Raw genomic sequence first — 15595 nt, 5'->3', positions numbered from 1 at the left:
CACAACGCGTTTTAGGGCAGAAAAAGAAGAATAATAATAAATATAGCCGCAAGCGGCAATTACGGGGTCCAAGCGCAGGGTATGGGCACCATCTGGCACGCCTGAGATGCGTAAGCATGTGTGTGTAATCACTGGGTAGGTATGGGTGAAGCAATGTGTATATGAAACCTATAGGTAGGCCATTGCATGTGTGTGCATGTGTAAGAAAGATGTAGGGGTAATTCAGGAAATTCTAGTATAGCGCCACCTAGTGGTGCAATTCCCATTATACTTGAGTATGTCTTAGAGGGTGTGTAGATGAACATAATATGTGAGTTTCATGTTGATTGGCTTATGATAAGCTTGTGAAATGTGAACTGAAAGCTGATTGGTCGATAGCGGCGGCCATATTGGACATATGATGGTGCAGGTCAAGGACCTGTGTCATAGGTGCATATAGATGATGCGTACCAAGTTTGGAGTTATTTGGCCAATCGGTGTGGGCAGGAGAGATTTTTGGCCGTTATAGCGCCACCTAGGTGTGCATGTCTGCCAAAATGTATGTACCGGTCTAGACACCCAATAGGTACATGTGTGTGAAATTTGGAGTGAATACATGAAAGTATGCCTGAGATACAGCAGAATATGTGGATTTTTGGCGAAGGAATTTTCTACGCTTGACTTGTGATGCATGTGGCCACACCCATGTGCAGAAATGTGCACTTTGGCTCCATAACAATTAAAGTTCAGACTCTTGTGAGCGCCTGGATACCACATATGTGCATGTATGTGAAAAATCCAGGGACTAGTACGTGCTCAAAAATTTGTGCAAATTTGCATATTATGCAAATTAGCTCGACATGTAAGGGGCGGAGCATATGGCTTCAATGGAACTTTTTTTAGATGAGCACATGCCTGATCAGGTGAAGTTTACATTTTGTCTCTAGGACATACGGTTTAGGAGAAACACCAGTTTAAACTTTTTCATGCGTTTTTGTGCGCTATAGCGCCACCTATGGTCGGATCGGGCTGGCGTGTTGCGCCTGAGTAGCGGAGAGGAGTACTACAAGTTGGCCAAAGGAGAAGTCTGTAGGTCTTACGGTTTAGGCTGCACAACGCGTTTTAAGGCAGAAAAAAAATTGGCATATGCAAAGCTTGTGAAAGGTGTACTGAAAACTGATTGGTCGATAGCGGTGGCCATATTGGACATATGATGGTGCAGATCAAGGACCTGTGTCATAGGTGCATATAGATGATGCGTACCAAGTTTGGAGTTATTTGGCCAATCGGTGTGGGCAGGAGAGTTTTTTGGCCGTTATAGCGCCACCTAGGTGTGCATGTCTGCCAAAATGCATGTGCAGGTCTAGACACCCAATAGGTACATGTATGTGAAATTTGGTATGAATACGTGAAAGAATGCCTGAGATATAGCAGAATATGTGCATTTTTGGCGAAGGAATTTTCTACGCTTGACTTGTGATGCATGTGGCCACGCCCATGTGCAGAAATGTGCACTTTGGCTCCATAATAATTAAAGTTCAGACTCTTCTGAACGTTTTGATACCACATATGTGCATGTATGTGAAAAATCCAGGGACTAGTACGCGCTCAAAAATGTGTGCAAATTTGCATATTATGCAAATTAGCTCGACATGTAAGGGGCGGAGCTTATGGGTTCAAATGTATTTTTTGTAGAATGGAAGATGACTGATCAGATGCAATTGGAATTTTTTGTTTATGACATACGGTGTAGGCGTGACAATTTTTTGCGCTCTATAGCGCCACCTATGGTCGGATCGGGCTGGCGTGTTGCGCCTGAGTAGCGGAGAGGAGTACTACAAGTTGGCCAAAGGAGAAGTCTGTAGGTGTTACGGTTTAGGCTGCACAACGCGTTTTAGCGGAGAAAAAGAATAATAATAATAAATATAGCCGCAAGCGGCAATTACGGGGTCCAAGCACAGGGTATGGGCACCATCTGGCACGCCTGAGATGCGTAAGCATGTGTGTGTAATCACTGGGTAGGTATGGGTGAAGCAATGTGTATATGAAACCTATAGGTAGGCCATTGCATGTGTGTGCATGTGTAAGAAAGATGTAGGGGTAATTCAGGAAATTCTAGTATAGCGCCACCTAGTGGTGCAATTCCCGTCATACTTGAGTATGTCTTAGAGGGTGTGTAGATGAACATAATATGTGAGTTTCATGTTGATTGGCATATGATAAGCTTGTGAAAGGTGTACTGAAAGCTGATTGGTCGATAGCGGCGGCCATATTGGACATATGATGGTGCAGGTCAAGGACCTGTGTCATAGGTGCATATAGATGATGCGTACCAAGTTTGGAGTTATTTGGCCAATCGGTGTGGGCAGGAGAGTTTTTTGGCCGTTATAGCGCCACCTAGGTGTGCATGTCTGCCAAAATGTATGTACCGGTCTGGACACCCAATAGGTACATGTGTGTAAAATTTGGAGTGAATACATGAAAGTATGCCTGAGATACAGCAGAATATGTGGATTTTTGGCGAAGAAATTTTCTACGCTTGACTTGTGATGCATGTGGCCACGCCCATGTGCAGAAATGTGCACTTTGGCTCCATAACAATTAAAGTTCAGACTCTTGTGAGCGCCTGGATACCACATATGTGCATGTATGTGAAAAATCCAGGGACTAGTACGCGCTCAAAAATGTGTGCAAATTTGCATATTATGCAAATTAGCTCGACATGTAAGGGGCGGAGCATATGGCTTCAATGGAACTTTTTTTAGATGAGCACATGCCTGATCAGGTGAAGTTTACATTTTGTCTCTAGGACATACGGTTTAGGAGAAACACCAGTTTAAACTTTTTCATGCGTTTTTGTGCGCTATAGCGCCACCTATGGTCGGATCGGGCTGGCGTGTTGCACCTGAGTAGCGGAGAGGAGTACTACAAGTTGGCCAAAGGAGAAGTCTGTAGGTCTTACGGTTTAGGCTGCACAACGAGTTTTAAGGCAGAAAAAAAATTGGCATATGAAAAGCTTGTGAAAGGTGTACTGAAAGCTGATTGGTCGATAGCGGCGGCCATATTGGACATATGATGGTGCAGGTCAAGGACCTGTGTCATAGGTGCATATAGATGATGCGTACCAAGTTTGGAGTTATTTGGCCAATCGGTGTGGGCAGGAGAGTTTTTTGGCCGTTATAGCGCCACCTAGATGTGCATGTCTGCCAAAATGCATGTGCAGGTCTAGACACCCAGTAGGTACATGTGTGTGAAATTTGGTATGAATACGTGAAAGAATGCCTGAGATATAGCAGAATATGTGGATTTTTGGCGAAGGAATTTTCTACGCTTGACTTGTGATGCAGGTGGCCACGCCCATGTGCAGAAATGTGCACTTTGGCTCCATAATAATTAAAGTTCAGACTCTTCTGAGCGCCTGGATATCACATATGTGCATGTATGTGAAAAATCCAGGGACTAGTACGCGCTCAAAAATTTGTGCAAATTTGCATATTATGCAAATTAGCTCGACATGTAAGGGGCGGAGCATATGGCTTCAATGGAACTTTTTTTAGAGGAGCTCATGCCTGATCATATGCAGTTTACATTTTGTCTCTAGGACATACGGTGTAGGAGAAACACCTGTGTAAACTTTTTCATGCGTTTGTGTGCGCTATAGCGCCACCTAGGGTCGTATCGGGCTGGCGTGTTGCGCCTGAGTAGCGGAGAGGAGTACTACAAGTTGGCCAAAGGAGAAGTCTGTAGGTCTTACGGTTTAGGCTGCACAACGCGTTTTAGCGGAGAAAAAGAATAATAATAATAATAAAAATAGCCGCAAGCGGCGATTGGCGGGTTCACACAAAAAAAGGCACAAAAGCCAAAAGGTCTTTTAGACCAACAAGTGATATGAAGCTACTTCAGTCCAAAAAATGGACAGATAAAGTAATTTGCAAAAAATTATTCAACTGGGGCAATAAAGGCCTAAAAGATCAAAACAAAATGGCATGGCAAAATGATTCAGATCATAGAAGTTAATCAAATGCTGTGATTAGCTTTGTATGTGTGTGTTTGTGTGTTTTTTCATGTATGCAGTAAGGGCTTCTTGAGGCTTTTTTGATTGGCTTGAGCAAAGGAATACAGCTGAAGTAGAATTTTGTTTCTAGGCCATACAGTGTGGAAGATATTAAACAAAATGATTCAGACCATACAACTAAATCAAATGCTGAGATTAGGTTAAAAGCACTGACACACTGACCCAGGGGCCTAGTCAAATAAATATACCTTTGGCTGAATTTGTCAGAAGTTGTGAACATAGCAGCAGGAGAGCTCTTGTTAATGCCCCACATGTAAACCCCACTCTTTAACCCTTTTCATTTAGCTGACAAAATCTGTCACATGTGAATCTCAAACAAACCAAAGAGTAATGGCTTACTATACAATAAAATAACACAAATATTCTTATCTTTGCCTGTTCATGATGTTCTCATCCCTACTCTGACATGTTCTCACTGTTGTGCCCATAGTAGGGAGGCCACTAGGAATGTGTATCTAACAAGAGTTTGATGATAAGTAAAGCATGCAGTTATTTAGAGGTTGTGTGTGAAATGTGAATTACATGTCTCTGTCCTCTCTTATGTCATTTCAGGATGTATAGAGGGCATGTGTTGAGAGTGTGGATGGAAAAATGAAGCTAAATATCAGTTAGTGTGTTGGAAATGGCTAGAGAAATGTATATATGAAGCATATAGGAAGTCCTATGTGAGGGTGTGTGGAAAAAAGAGGCTAAATATCTGTATATTAGTCACTGGGTTATTGGTAGTAATGGCTATAATTAGTGTGTATGTGAAACCTATAGGCCAGAGAGGCCTTTGTTTTTGTGAGTGCATGTGAAGGAGAGAGAGGGGGAGGGAGAGCCCAAGGGTTGTAAAGTGTTAGAAGCATGGGGGAGTGGAGGAGGGGGGCAGCGTGTGTGAGAACGTGCGTGTCTTAGCAGCTGTCTATGCCTCCCTGCACTGGTCAGTATGGAAAATGAAAATATTCACTGTAGAGCTGTTTGTGGACGGATTTGGCTCAAACTTGGCACACAGCACCACAATGGTCATGTGAATGTGGATGTCAATTTTCATAACAATCAGACATACTATGGCATAGTTATTGAACTGTGAATTTGATGTGTTACGATGGTAGCATTGTGATGCATATGAAAAATATTAATTTGTGAAAACCTTAGGATTTTCTTGCTAATCTTAGCATTTCAGAGTCTGCTGAGTATTACAAGGTGTGATTTAAATGTAATGGAGTTAAAATGCTAGGACTAGTATGAAAATGACAAGTTATATATATTTGATAATAGTGAAAAAGTGGTACATTTTTGCAAAACACATGTAATTAGAAAGTTGCTAGGAATTCTGCATACAATCATATGAATGCAAGCATTTCTTGATAAGTGAAAATATGTAGGAGAAATTCTGGATTTTCTAGTATAGTGCCACCTAGTGGTGCAATTCCCTTCTAACATGAGTATGTCTTAGAGGGTGTGTACATGAACATACCATGTCAGTTTCATGTGTATGAACCTATGGTAAGTCTATCAAATGGCCAATTAGGTCAAATCAAAATTAATTGGCTCATGGCGGCCATGTTTTTTGAGTGATGATGTCATCATTGTGTGCCTTGATACCAATTAGGCCCCTGATGATGCCTGTAAAGTTTTGGCTTGATGTGACTAATGGTTTCTGAGAAACAGTTTTTCCCATGTTATAGCGCCCCCTATTGGACAATCTGGGCCAGCTTTGACCTGTGACCTCCGAGTCATGTGCCCTAACAACTGATAAATTTTCATGAAGATTGGTCAAAGCGTTGCTGAGATATAGCTGCTGAAGTAAATTTGGCCACGCCTCAGAGCTATTGATTGACATGTCACAACGATACTGTATGCAAATGTAACAATTTTGTTCAAATTTATTGATAATGAGATTCTTCTGAATATTTTGACACCAAGATTGAAGAAATGCGATGAAAAACCAGGGACTAGTATAAAAAAGTAGGTTTAGCATATTATGCAAATTAGCAAAAAATCTAAGTAGGCGGAGCTTAATGGTTCTTGAGGCTTTTTTGTTTGTCTGGAGCCAAGGAATGCACCTGAAGTGGAATTTTGTTTCTAGGACCTACGGGGTGGGAGATATGAACCCAAACGCAAAATGCTGCGCTATAGCGCCACCATCAGGCCAATTTGGGTGTCTGTACTTAAGCACGGTCCCGCAAACAGACTACACCAGTCTGCCAAGTTTGGTCTCCCTGGGCCTTACGGTCTAGGCTGCAGTATGCGTTTTATACGGAGAAAAATAATAATAATAAACTAGGGCTGCATCTATGTGAACAGTATAGGAAGGCCTGCATGTGTCTATACATAATTGGGCCTGTATATTACCGACAGAGAGAGATTGAGGGAGCCAGAGACTATGCTTTGTTAATTCACTCCTTGCACACCTTGCATGCCTAACATGACTGTCCATGTATTCAAAGTATGAATGTGGACTAACATGACTGATATGACTGACATAACTGGCATGACTGTAATGATTTGATTATTTGACTTATATGACTGACATGACTGATATGACTGATATGACTGGACTGAAATGACTGGCATGGCATGCCTGATATGACTGATACGACTGACATTGCTGGCATGACTGACATATACTATACATATATTATAAATATGCATACAAACTATACATACATTTAGGTAGAAGTGTGTGTGTGTGTGTGTGTGTGTGTGTGTGTGTGTGTGTGTGTGTGTGTGTGTGTGTTGTGGTAGTGTATGTTCTGACATTAATCAGATTAAGCAAACAAAGTTACCCAATGTCAAATGTCTTGAATCTCAAGAAGATATGCAGGGGCCCATGGGCCATATAGGATATGAGCATTGTTTAGAGTAAATAATTAACCTAGGATTTGAATACATGTAGCATGCTCTGAAGTATCAGTGTCCATTTAACTGGCTTATGAGTCACCAAGGCCCAAAAGGTCACAAAACATTGTAATGGCAAAACAATTCAGATAATAGATCTAAATCACTTGCTGAGATTATCTTAGTGTGTCTTTGGATGGCAAAAATAAGCTAAACATCAGTTAGTGTGTTGGAAATGGCTAGAGAACTGTGCATATGAAGCATAATTGTAGTCATGTGTGTGAATGTGTATAGAGAAAAAAGTTAAATATCTGTGTGTGTGTGTGTGTGTGTGTGTGTGTGTGTGTGTGTGTGTGTGTGTGTGTTTTAGTCAAAGAGTAATGGGTATACATGGCTAGGGCAGTGTGTATGTTAAACCTATAAGTAGGTGTGTGTGTGTGTGTGTGTGAGAGAGAGAGAGAGTGTGTGTGTTTTCAAAAACAGAAGCTAAACGTCAGTTTGTGTGTTTGTATCTGGGTTACTCATAGAGAAATGGGTAGGTATGGCAAGGGCAGTGTGAAAGCTACAGAGGCCTGTGTTTTTGTAAGTGCATGTGAAAGAGAGGGGGAGGAGGTAGAGCCCATGGGTTGTAAACTGTTGGAAGCCTGGGGGAGTGTGAGGGGAGTGGAGGAGGGGGGGGCAGAGTGTGTGAGAAAGGCACCTGCGTGTGTCTCTAATCCTCCCTCCACTGCTGAGTATGGAAAATGAAAATATTCACTGTAGAGCTGTTTGTGGACGGATTTGGCTCAAAATTGGCACATCGCACCACAATGGTCATGTGAATGTGGATTTCAATTTCCATAACAATCAGACATACTATGGCGTAGTTATTGAACTGGGAATTTGATGTGTTATGATGGTAGCATTGTGATGCATATGAAAAATATTAATTTGTCAAAAACTTAGGATTTTCTCGCTAATCTTAGCATTTCAGAGTCTGCTGAGTATTACAAGGTGTGATTTAAGGTGATGGAGTTAAAATGCTAGGACTAGTATGAAAATGACTAGTTATATATATTAGATAATAGTGAAAAAGTGGTACATTTTTGCAAAGCACATGTAATTACAAAGTTGCTAGGAATTCTGCATACAATCATATGAGTCCAAGCATTTTTTGATAAGTGAAAATATGTAGGAGAAATTCTGGATTTTCTAGTATAGCGCCACCTAGTAGTGCAATTCCCTTCTAACATGAGTATGTCTTAGAGGGTGTGTACATGAACATACCATGTCAGTTTCATGTGTATGTACCTATGGTAAGTCTGTCAAATGGCCAATTAATTCAAATTAAAATTAATTGGCTTATGGCGGCCATGTTTTTTGAGTGATGAGGTCATCATTGTGTGTCTTGATACCACTTGACCCCATGATGATGCCTGTAAAGTTTTGGCTTGATGTGACTAATGGTTTCTGAGAAACAGTTTTTCCCATGTTATAGCGCCCCCTATTGGACAATCGTGGCCAGCTTTGACCTGTGACCTCCGAGTCATGTGCCCTAACAACTGATAAATTTTCATGAAGATTGGTGAAAGCATTGTTGAGATATAGCTGCTGAAGTAAATTTGGCCACACCTCAGAGCTATTGATTGACATGTGACAGCCAGGCTGTATGGAAATGTCACAATGTTGGCGATAAGTTTTGATAATGAGATTCTTCTGAGTAGTTTGATACCAAGATTGTGGTGATCAGATGAAAAACCAAGGAGTAGTAGGCAAAAGTAGGTTTTGCATATTATGCAAATTAGCAAAAAATCTAAGTAGGCGGAGCTTCATAGTTGTATATGAAATGTCCTATTGAATTGAGCCAAGGAATGCATAGGAAGTGGAATTTTGTTTCTATGACTTATGGTATGGGAGATATGGCCCAAAAAGTCACATAGTGTGCTATAGCGCCACCATCAGGCCGATGTGGGTCCCTATAAGTGTGTGTGGTCCTTTTGACCTAGAGAACAAGTTTGGCAAGTTTGGTGTGTCTAGGCCTTACGGTTTAGGCTGCAGTATCATTTATAGACAGCAAAATGGGAAGAAGAATAATAATAAGAAAAACGCTAACAATAACAATAGGTTTCCCACACTACGTGTGTGAACCCTAATAATAATAATAATCGGAACAATTACAATAGGGTTCCAGCACCGGTGGTGCTTGGACCCCTAATAATCAGAACAAATACAATAGGGTTCCAGCACCGCTGGTGCTTGGACCCCTAATAATAATAATAATAATCGGAACAATTACAATAGGGTTCCAGCACCGGTGGTGCTTGGACCCCTAAAAATCACAGCAACCAAAACTACACCTTCCAAGCCTGTAGGTGTCATGATACATCCCTGGACCCCTCCCTTTGGGTGTGTGTTGTTGTAGTCTGTGTCTATTTATGTACTTTCTGTGGATGTGGCTGTCTGTATCTCTGTCATTTATTTTCTGTTGTTTCTTTTTCTATTTTTGGGAAAAAATCCCAAAATAGATCATTATTTTCTTTAAATCTGTTTTTTTTGTATGAACATCAAGAATCAAATGTATGAAACCAGTCACTAAGTTCACCAGGAAGAAACTGTGGTGTTGTTAATTGTCACTAGCACCAGGTTGCTGTGGTTGAGTATGTCTTTGTTATCCACAATCAACTGTTTAAACAGTATGTCATGACGATTGACTGAGGAATGCCAAACGTTCTTCCTCTGTTGTCTTTGGGCCGATTTCTGGCTTCCCTAAATTCTTTAAAGAGCCTGAGTGTAACACACTCTGAAATCCTATTTACATCAGGTCTGTGGACAGCCTGGCCATGAATCATGAACAATCTGCAAATAGATGACAAGATGTGTATTGAATCTCAGCAGTATACCCTATACAGTTCACAAAATATATATTGTCCTTACATTTTGCCAGATACATATGCATAAAATACTACACTTTATTCAGTGATTCATAACGTACCTTTCAGCTGCTTGCTGGCCAGGTGCAGAGCCACTGCACTTGCGAAAAAGTCTCCATGTCCCTGCCAAGATCTTCTTTTTGCACTTCAGAGAATATGTAGTTGGTGACTGGTCAGTGGGGTTTAAACATGAATATAACTAATGTTTCAGCAATTTCCGAATTTGCCAATGCTGTTATGGAGCAGTTGAGGTTGACATGGTATGCTGCCAATGTGACACTGCGTGCACGTCAAGAAAACGATGCAGGCACAGAATTGCAGACTTCAACCGTCTGTTTAATTTTGACAAGCGCAAACAGCACATGTAAAACACAAACTCACACACGTGAATGACTGACAAAGATGAGCACGGGACACTGCGCGAACACACATTAAATAGACACACTACACAATCCCCCAGTGATCACGAGTTGATCCACAGGTGAGACCTATGAACAAGGACACCGACAACCCACACCCATGGAAATACAGTTGTGATCAAATTTATTCAACCCCCACTGAAATAAAGTGTTTTGGCCAGTTTGACATTGATTTTGATCATTTCAGTCATCTTATTTACAATTATATCAAAGAGGCACTTATAAATTAGACAAACATAACATAATATTTACGATGGAATAACCACAAATGTCTTTACTGTGCTCACATCATTATCAGTTTTATTCAACCCCCTAGTGACATTATTTTTTAGTACTTAGTACAACATCCTTTTCCAGTTATGACAGCTTTCAAGCGTGAAGCATAGCTTGACACAAGTGTCTTGCAGCGACCTATGGGTATCTTAGCCCATTCTTCATGGGCAAAAGCCTCCAGTTCAGTCACATTCTTAGGCTTGCGCACTGCAACTGCCTTCTTTAGGTCCCACCAGAGGTTCTCAATTGGATTTAAGTCTGGTGATTGCGATGGCCACTCTAGAATGTTCCAGCCTTTCATGTTCAACCATGCTCTAGTGGACTTGGATGTGTGCTTCGGATCATTGTCCTGTTGGAAGGTCCAACGTCTCCCAAGCCGCAGGTTTGTGACTGACTCCATCACATTTTCCTCCAAGATCTCCTGGTACTGAAGGGAATTCATGGTACCCTGCACACGTTGAAGCTTTCCTGTACCATTAGAAGCAAAACAGCCCCAAAGCATAATTGACCCCCCGCCATGCTTCACAGTAGGCAAGGTGTTCTTTTGTTCATAAGCCTGGTTCTTCCTTCTCCAAACATAGCGCTGGTCCATTGTCCCAAACAGTTCTAATTTAGTTTCCAAAACCTGTTCCAAAACCTTTGTGGCTTGTCCACATGACTTTTGGCATACTGCAGTCGACTTTTCTTGTTCTTTGGAGTCAGCAAGGGGGTGCGTCTGGGCATTCTGGCATGGAGGTCTTCGTTATGCAGTGCGCGCCTTATTGTCTGAGCTGAAACTTCAGTGCCCACATCTGACAGGTCTTTTTTCAGTTCCTTAGCAGTCACGCGGGGATTTTTCTCCACATTACGCTTCAGGTAGCGCACAGCAGTCGCGGTCAGGATCTTCTTTCTGCCACGACCAGGTAACGTTTCCACTGTGCCCTTTAACTTGAACTTGCGAATGATACTTCCGATAGTGTCTCTTGGAATATTTAACAACTTCGCAATCTTTTTATATCCATTGCCATTCTTGTGAAGAGCAATAACCTCTTCTCTTGTCTTCTGGGACCATTCTCTTGCCTTCACCATGCTTGGAAACACACCAGTAGATGTCTAGAAGGAGCTGAGTATCACAGTCCTTTTAAATCTGCCTAATTGGTGCTTATCATGCTTGACTGCTGCTCGTTGACATCCACAGATGTTTTCAATACCTGATGGAAAACACTGGAATGAACCTCTGTTCTTAGGAGTGGTAGTCGTAAAGGGGTTGAATAATTGTGTCAATGAAGAAATCACAAAAAGGCCATTTAATACTTTATGACAAAAAAAATTGATGCTATCTTAGTTGCATTTAGTTCTTTAACAAGTCCTTGTAAGATTTCATTATGAACACAATTACAAATGTGCACTGAATTTCATAAAACCCTTCGCAGCATTGGGGGTTGAATAAATTTGATCACAACTGTACATATACAGACATAACCAGATGCAGACGACATTAACACACACCCAAAAGGAGGGGTCAGGAGCTGTTCCGTGACAGCCAAATTGTCCACTTCTTCCCATCCAGGATATCCTCTGGGATCACAACGACTGTCCTGTGAAAATAAATATATACTGAACATATAGAATTGATTTAAAGAGAAGATAAAGCAGACAGCATTTCTGATGGTCAATTTAGCATTTTACTGGAGTTGATGTAACTGGCCTTCTGTTCTAAAAGGGTGAACCAACAGGACTGTGCGAGACACTTTCAAGAGTAGATTCCTAAAGGATGTCACGCTACAGCCCCTGACCCCTACCCTTTGGGCGTGTGTTTATGTTGTCTACGTCTAGTTGTCTGCGTCTGTGGATCTCCGTGGGTGTGGTTGTGTCTGAGTGTGTCCATCGGTCTCACCTGTGGCTCGTCTCGTGATCACTCTGGGCTTATGTTGTTGGCGCAGTGTCTCGTGCTTGTCTTTGTCATGTGTAAGTGTTCTACGTGCGCTGTGCACTATTTATGTGATAAATAAAAGTGAAGGTTGCCCCTCAGATAGGACTCCATGCCTGGTCCTTATCTCACACCCCAGTGTCACAGAAAGAGGAGCCGACAAAGTATGTGAGGATACGCGACCCACGCCAAGAAGTGGAAGAGGCCCAGCAGGCACCACCATGCCTCTTCTCCTGCACATTAGCACAAGAACCCTGTGACCCTCGACGAGATGCAGCAGGATCCCGTGGTTGCGCTTCTGCTGCATCAGGCTCAGGCAACCAAGGAAGAGTCACTGGCGGAGCAGCTGCGCCAAGACATGCAACAGATTTGGAGAGAGAGACACGTCCCTTTGTCCAGAGACACCTCACCTCTGAGAGTCGAGTCCTTAGAGCTCTGCACAGGGGAGAAGACCCCCGAGACGTGCAGGCATGCAGGTGTGACAATGCATGCAGTGGCGGACTTAGCAATTTGGGGGCTCAAGGCAAATTTAGCTAGGGGGCCCATCAACATTAATATGCGAGAAATAAGTTAGCTAAAGCCAGGTTCACACTACACAATTTTAGGCTGGTTTTTCAGTCGCAGACAGAAACTGTGGTCGGAGGTAAATCGCCGATCACTCGGCGCTCGCTCAGTCGTGTAGTGTGAACTGCTGAAAGACGCTCGCCGAGCCGTCGCCGAGTGGTCGACGACTCATTGCAGACGACCGGCAGATATCTAGCATGTTTAATATCTAGCCCAGTCGGCGACTGAGTCAACAGCAGTGTCTAGCTACAGCCAGTGGGAACGCGGAGAGAGAACCGCGGCACCGCTGAAGATATCTCTGAAGAATGTAAAAAACTTTCAAGAATGCTTTCAAAACAGTAACCGAGCAAACACAAAATCCTCACCTTTCTTACAACTTTGCTACAACACTGTGTTATTGTGACAGCACTGGAGAAATAGTGCAATTGATTATATCTATGTTCACTGCAACAGAGAAATGAAATAATTTTGGAAACTTGGGACTATGGAGTGTTTAACACTAGAGCTCCTGAGAATTCAGGATTCTGAGGACATCACCCCTCCTTCTTCTCCTTCTTGCCAGCAATTAGCAAAGCCAAACATCACCCTTTATTATGTTAATTCACAGAGCAAGACTGAGGCAGCAGCCTCACCCAGAAAGTCTCTGATCACAGAGATCACAGATCACAGATCACAAACAAGCAGAAACACAAATGCTTCTATCAAATGCTTCTAACACAAATATAGATAGATAGATAGATAGATAGAGGTAGTATAAGAAATGTACAAAGAGCAAGATTCAAGCCTGCTGTTTAGATCACAAACAAGCAGAAACACAAATGCTTCTATCAAATGCTTCTAAAACAAATATAGATAGATAGATAGTATAAGAAATGTACAAAGAGCAAGATTCAAGTCTGCTGTTTAGATCACAAACAAGCAGAAACACAAATGCTTCTATCAAATGCTTCTAACACAAATATAGATAGATAGATAGTATAAGAAATGTACAAAGAGCAAGATTCAAGCCTGCTGTTTAGATCACAAACAAGCAGAAACACAAATGCTTCTATCAAATGCTTCTAACACAAATATAGATAGATAGATAGTATAAGAAATGTACAAAGAGCAAGATTCAAGCCTGCTGTTTAGATCACAAACAAGCAGAAACACAAATGCTTCTATCAAATGCTTCTAACACAAATATAGATAGATAGATAGTATAAGAAATGTACAAAGAGCAAGATTCAAGCCTGCTGTTTAGATCACAAACAAGCAGAAACACAAATGCTTCTATCAAATGCTTCTAACACAAATATAGATAGATAGATAGATAGTATAAGAAATGTACAAAGAGCAAGATTCAAGCCTGCTGTTTAGATCACAAACAAGCAGAAACACAAATGCTTCTATCAAATGCTTCTAACACAAATATAGATAGATAGATAGATAGTATAAGAAATGTACAAAGAGCAAGATTCAAGCCTGCTGTTTAGATCACAAACAAGCAGAAACACAAATGCTTCTATCAAATGCTTCTAACACAAATATAGATAGATAGATAGATAGATAGATAGATAGATAGATAGTATGAGAAATGTACAAAGAGCAAGATTCAAGCCTGCTGTTTAGATCACAAACAAGCAGAAACACAAATGCTTCTATCAAATGCTTCTAACACAAATATATATAGATAGATAGATAGATAGATAGAGAGCACATGAATTTGTTTTCCTGTCTTTTCCTCTCCTTTTCCAGCCTGCTGTTTAGATCACAACATTTATCAGTGATGCAGTGATGCAACGCGACCATGCTAATTTTCGCTAGCAATGATATGGGATTTCCTATATAACATTAGCATCAAGCTAATTGCGCCATATAATTTCTTAGCTTTTCAAACGCGAATTCAAACGCGGAAACAGAAAGTGTTTGATTACAACAAATATTATATAGTATAGTATATGAAATATACAAAGAGCAAGATTCAAACATTTTTATTTATTTTTATTGTTTGACGGGACTCATTAGAGAAACTGTCGTCTCTACGTGGGATTGAATTGTAACTTTTGAAACACGAGTCTACAAATTTTTTGCCGTTTGTTGTAGTATCGGTAACATACAGTCTGCTTGTAACTTCAACTCTTTCGTGAAGTATCACGTTTGGTGTTTTGGTCATATGAGTTTGGGGGTGAGCCAGCTTGTGCTTTGGCAGGCGTATGAGCTGGGGGTGAGCCGCTTCCACCGCATTACCAAGACAATGGGCGTTAATCCCTTCACAGCAGGGGAGTGGGCTACATGGACTCTACCAAGCCCTGTGAAATTTTTCGCTTCTCTAGGAGCTCTAGTGTTAAACGGTAAAAAAAAATAACGAAAATGTGGAGTACATGTACATTGTTTTTTTCTTCTACATGGTGTTGCTGGTTCTCGCGAGAGTTTCGTTTTCGTGTTCTCGTGTTTTTGGACGGCAGCCAGATGAGTCGGCGATTCCCCAGTCATTTAATTCGTGAGCCCACGTCGCCGATCAGTCATGTAGTTTGAAAGCCACAACAACTGAAAGACTCGTGATTACAGCACAACCAGTCATGTAGTGCGAACGGCACAAAAACCTGACGTACTAGTGTGTGTAGTGTGAACCTGGCCCCTACAGTGGGTTGCAAGGGGCCCA

The sequence above is a fragment of the Brachyhypopomus gauderio genome, chromosome 16, assembly GCF_052324685.1.
Source record: "Brachyhypopomus gauderio isolate BG-103 chromosome 16, BGAUD_0.2, whole genome shotgun sequence".
Lineage (NCBI taxonomy): Eukaryota > Metazoa > Chordata > Actinopteri > Gymnotiformes > Hypopomidae > Brachyhypopomus > Brachyhypopomus gauderio.
Note: the sequence above shows the minus strand (reverse complement) of the source record.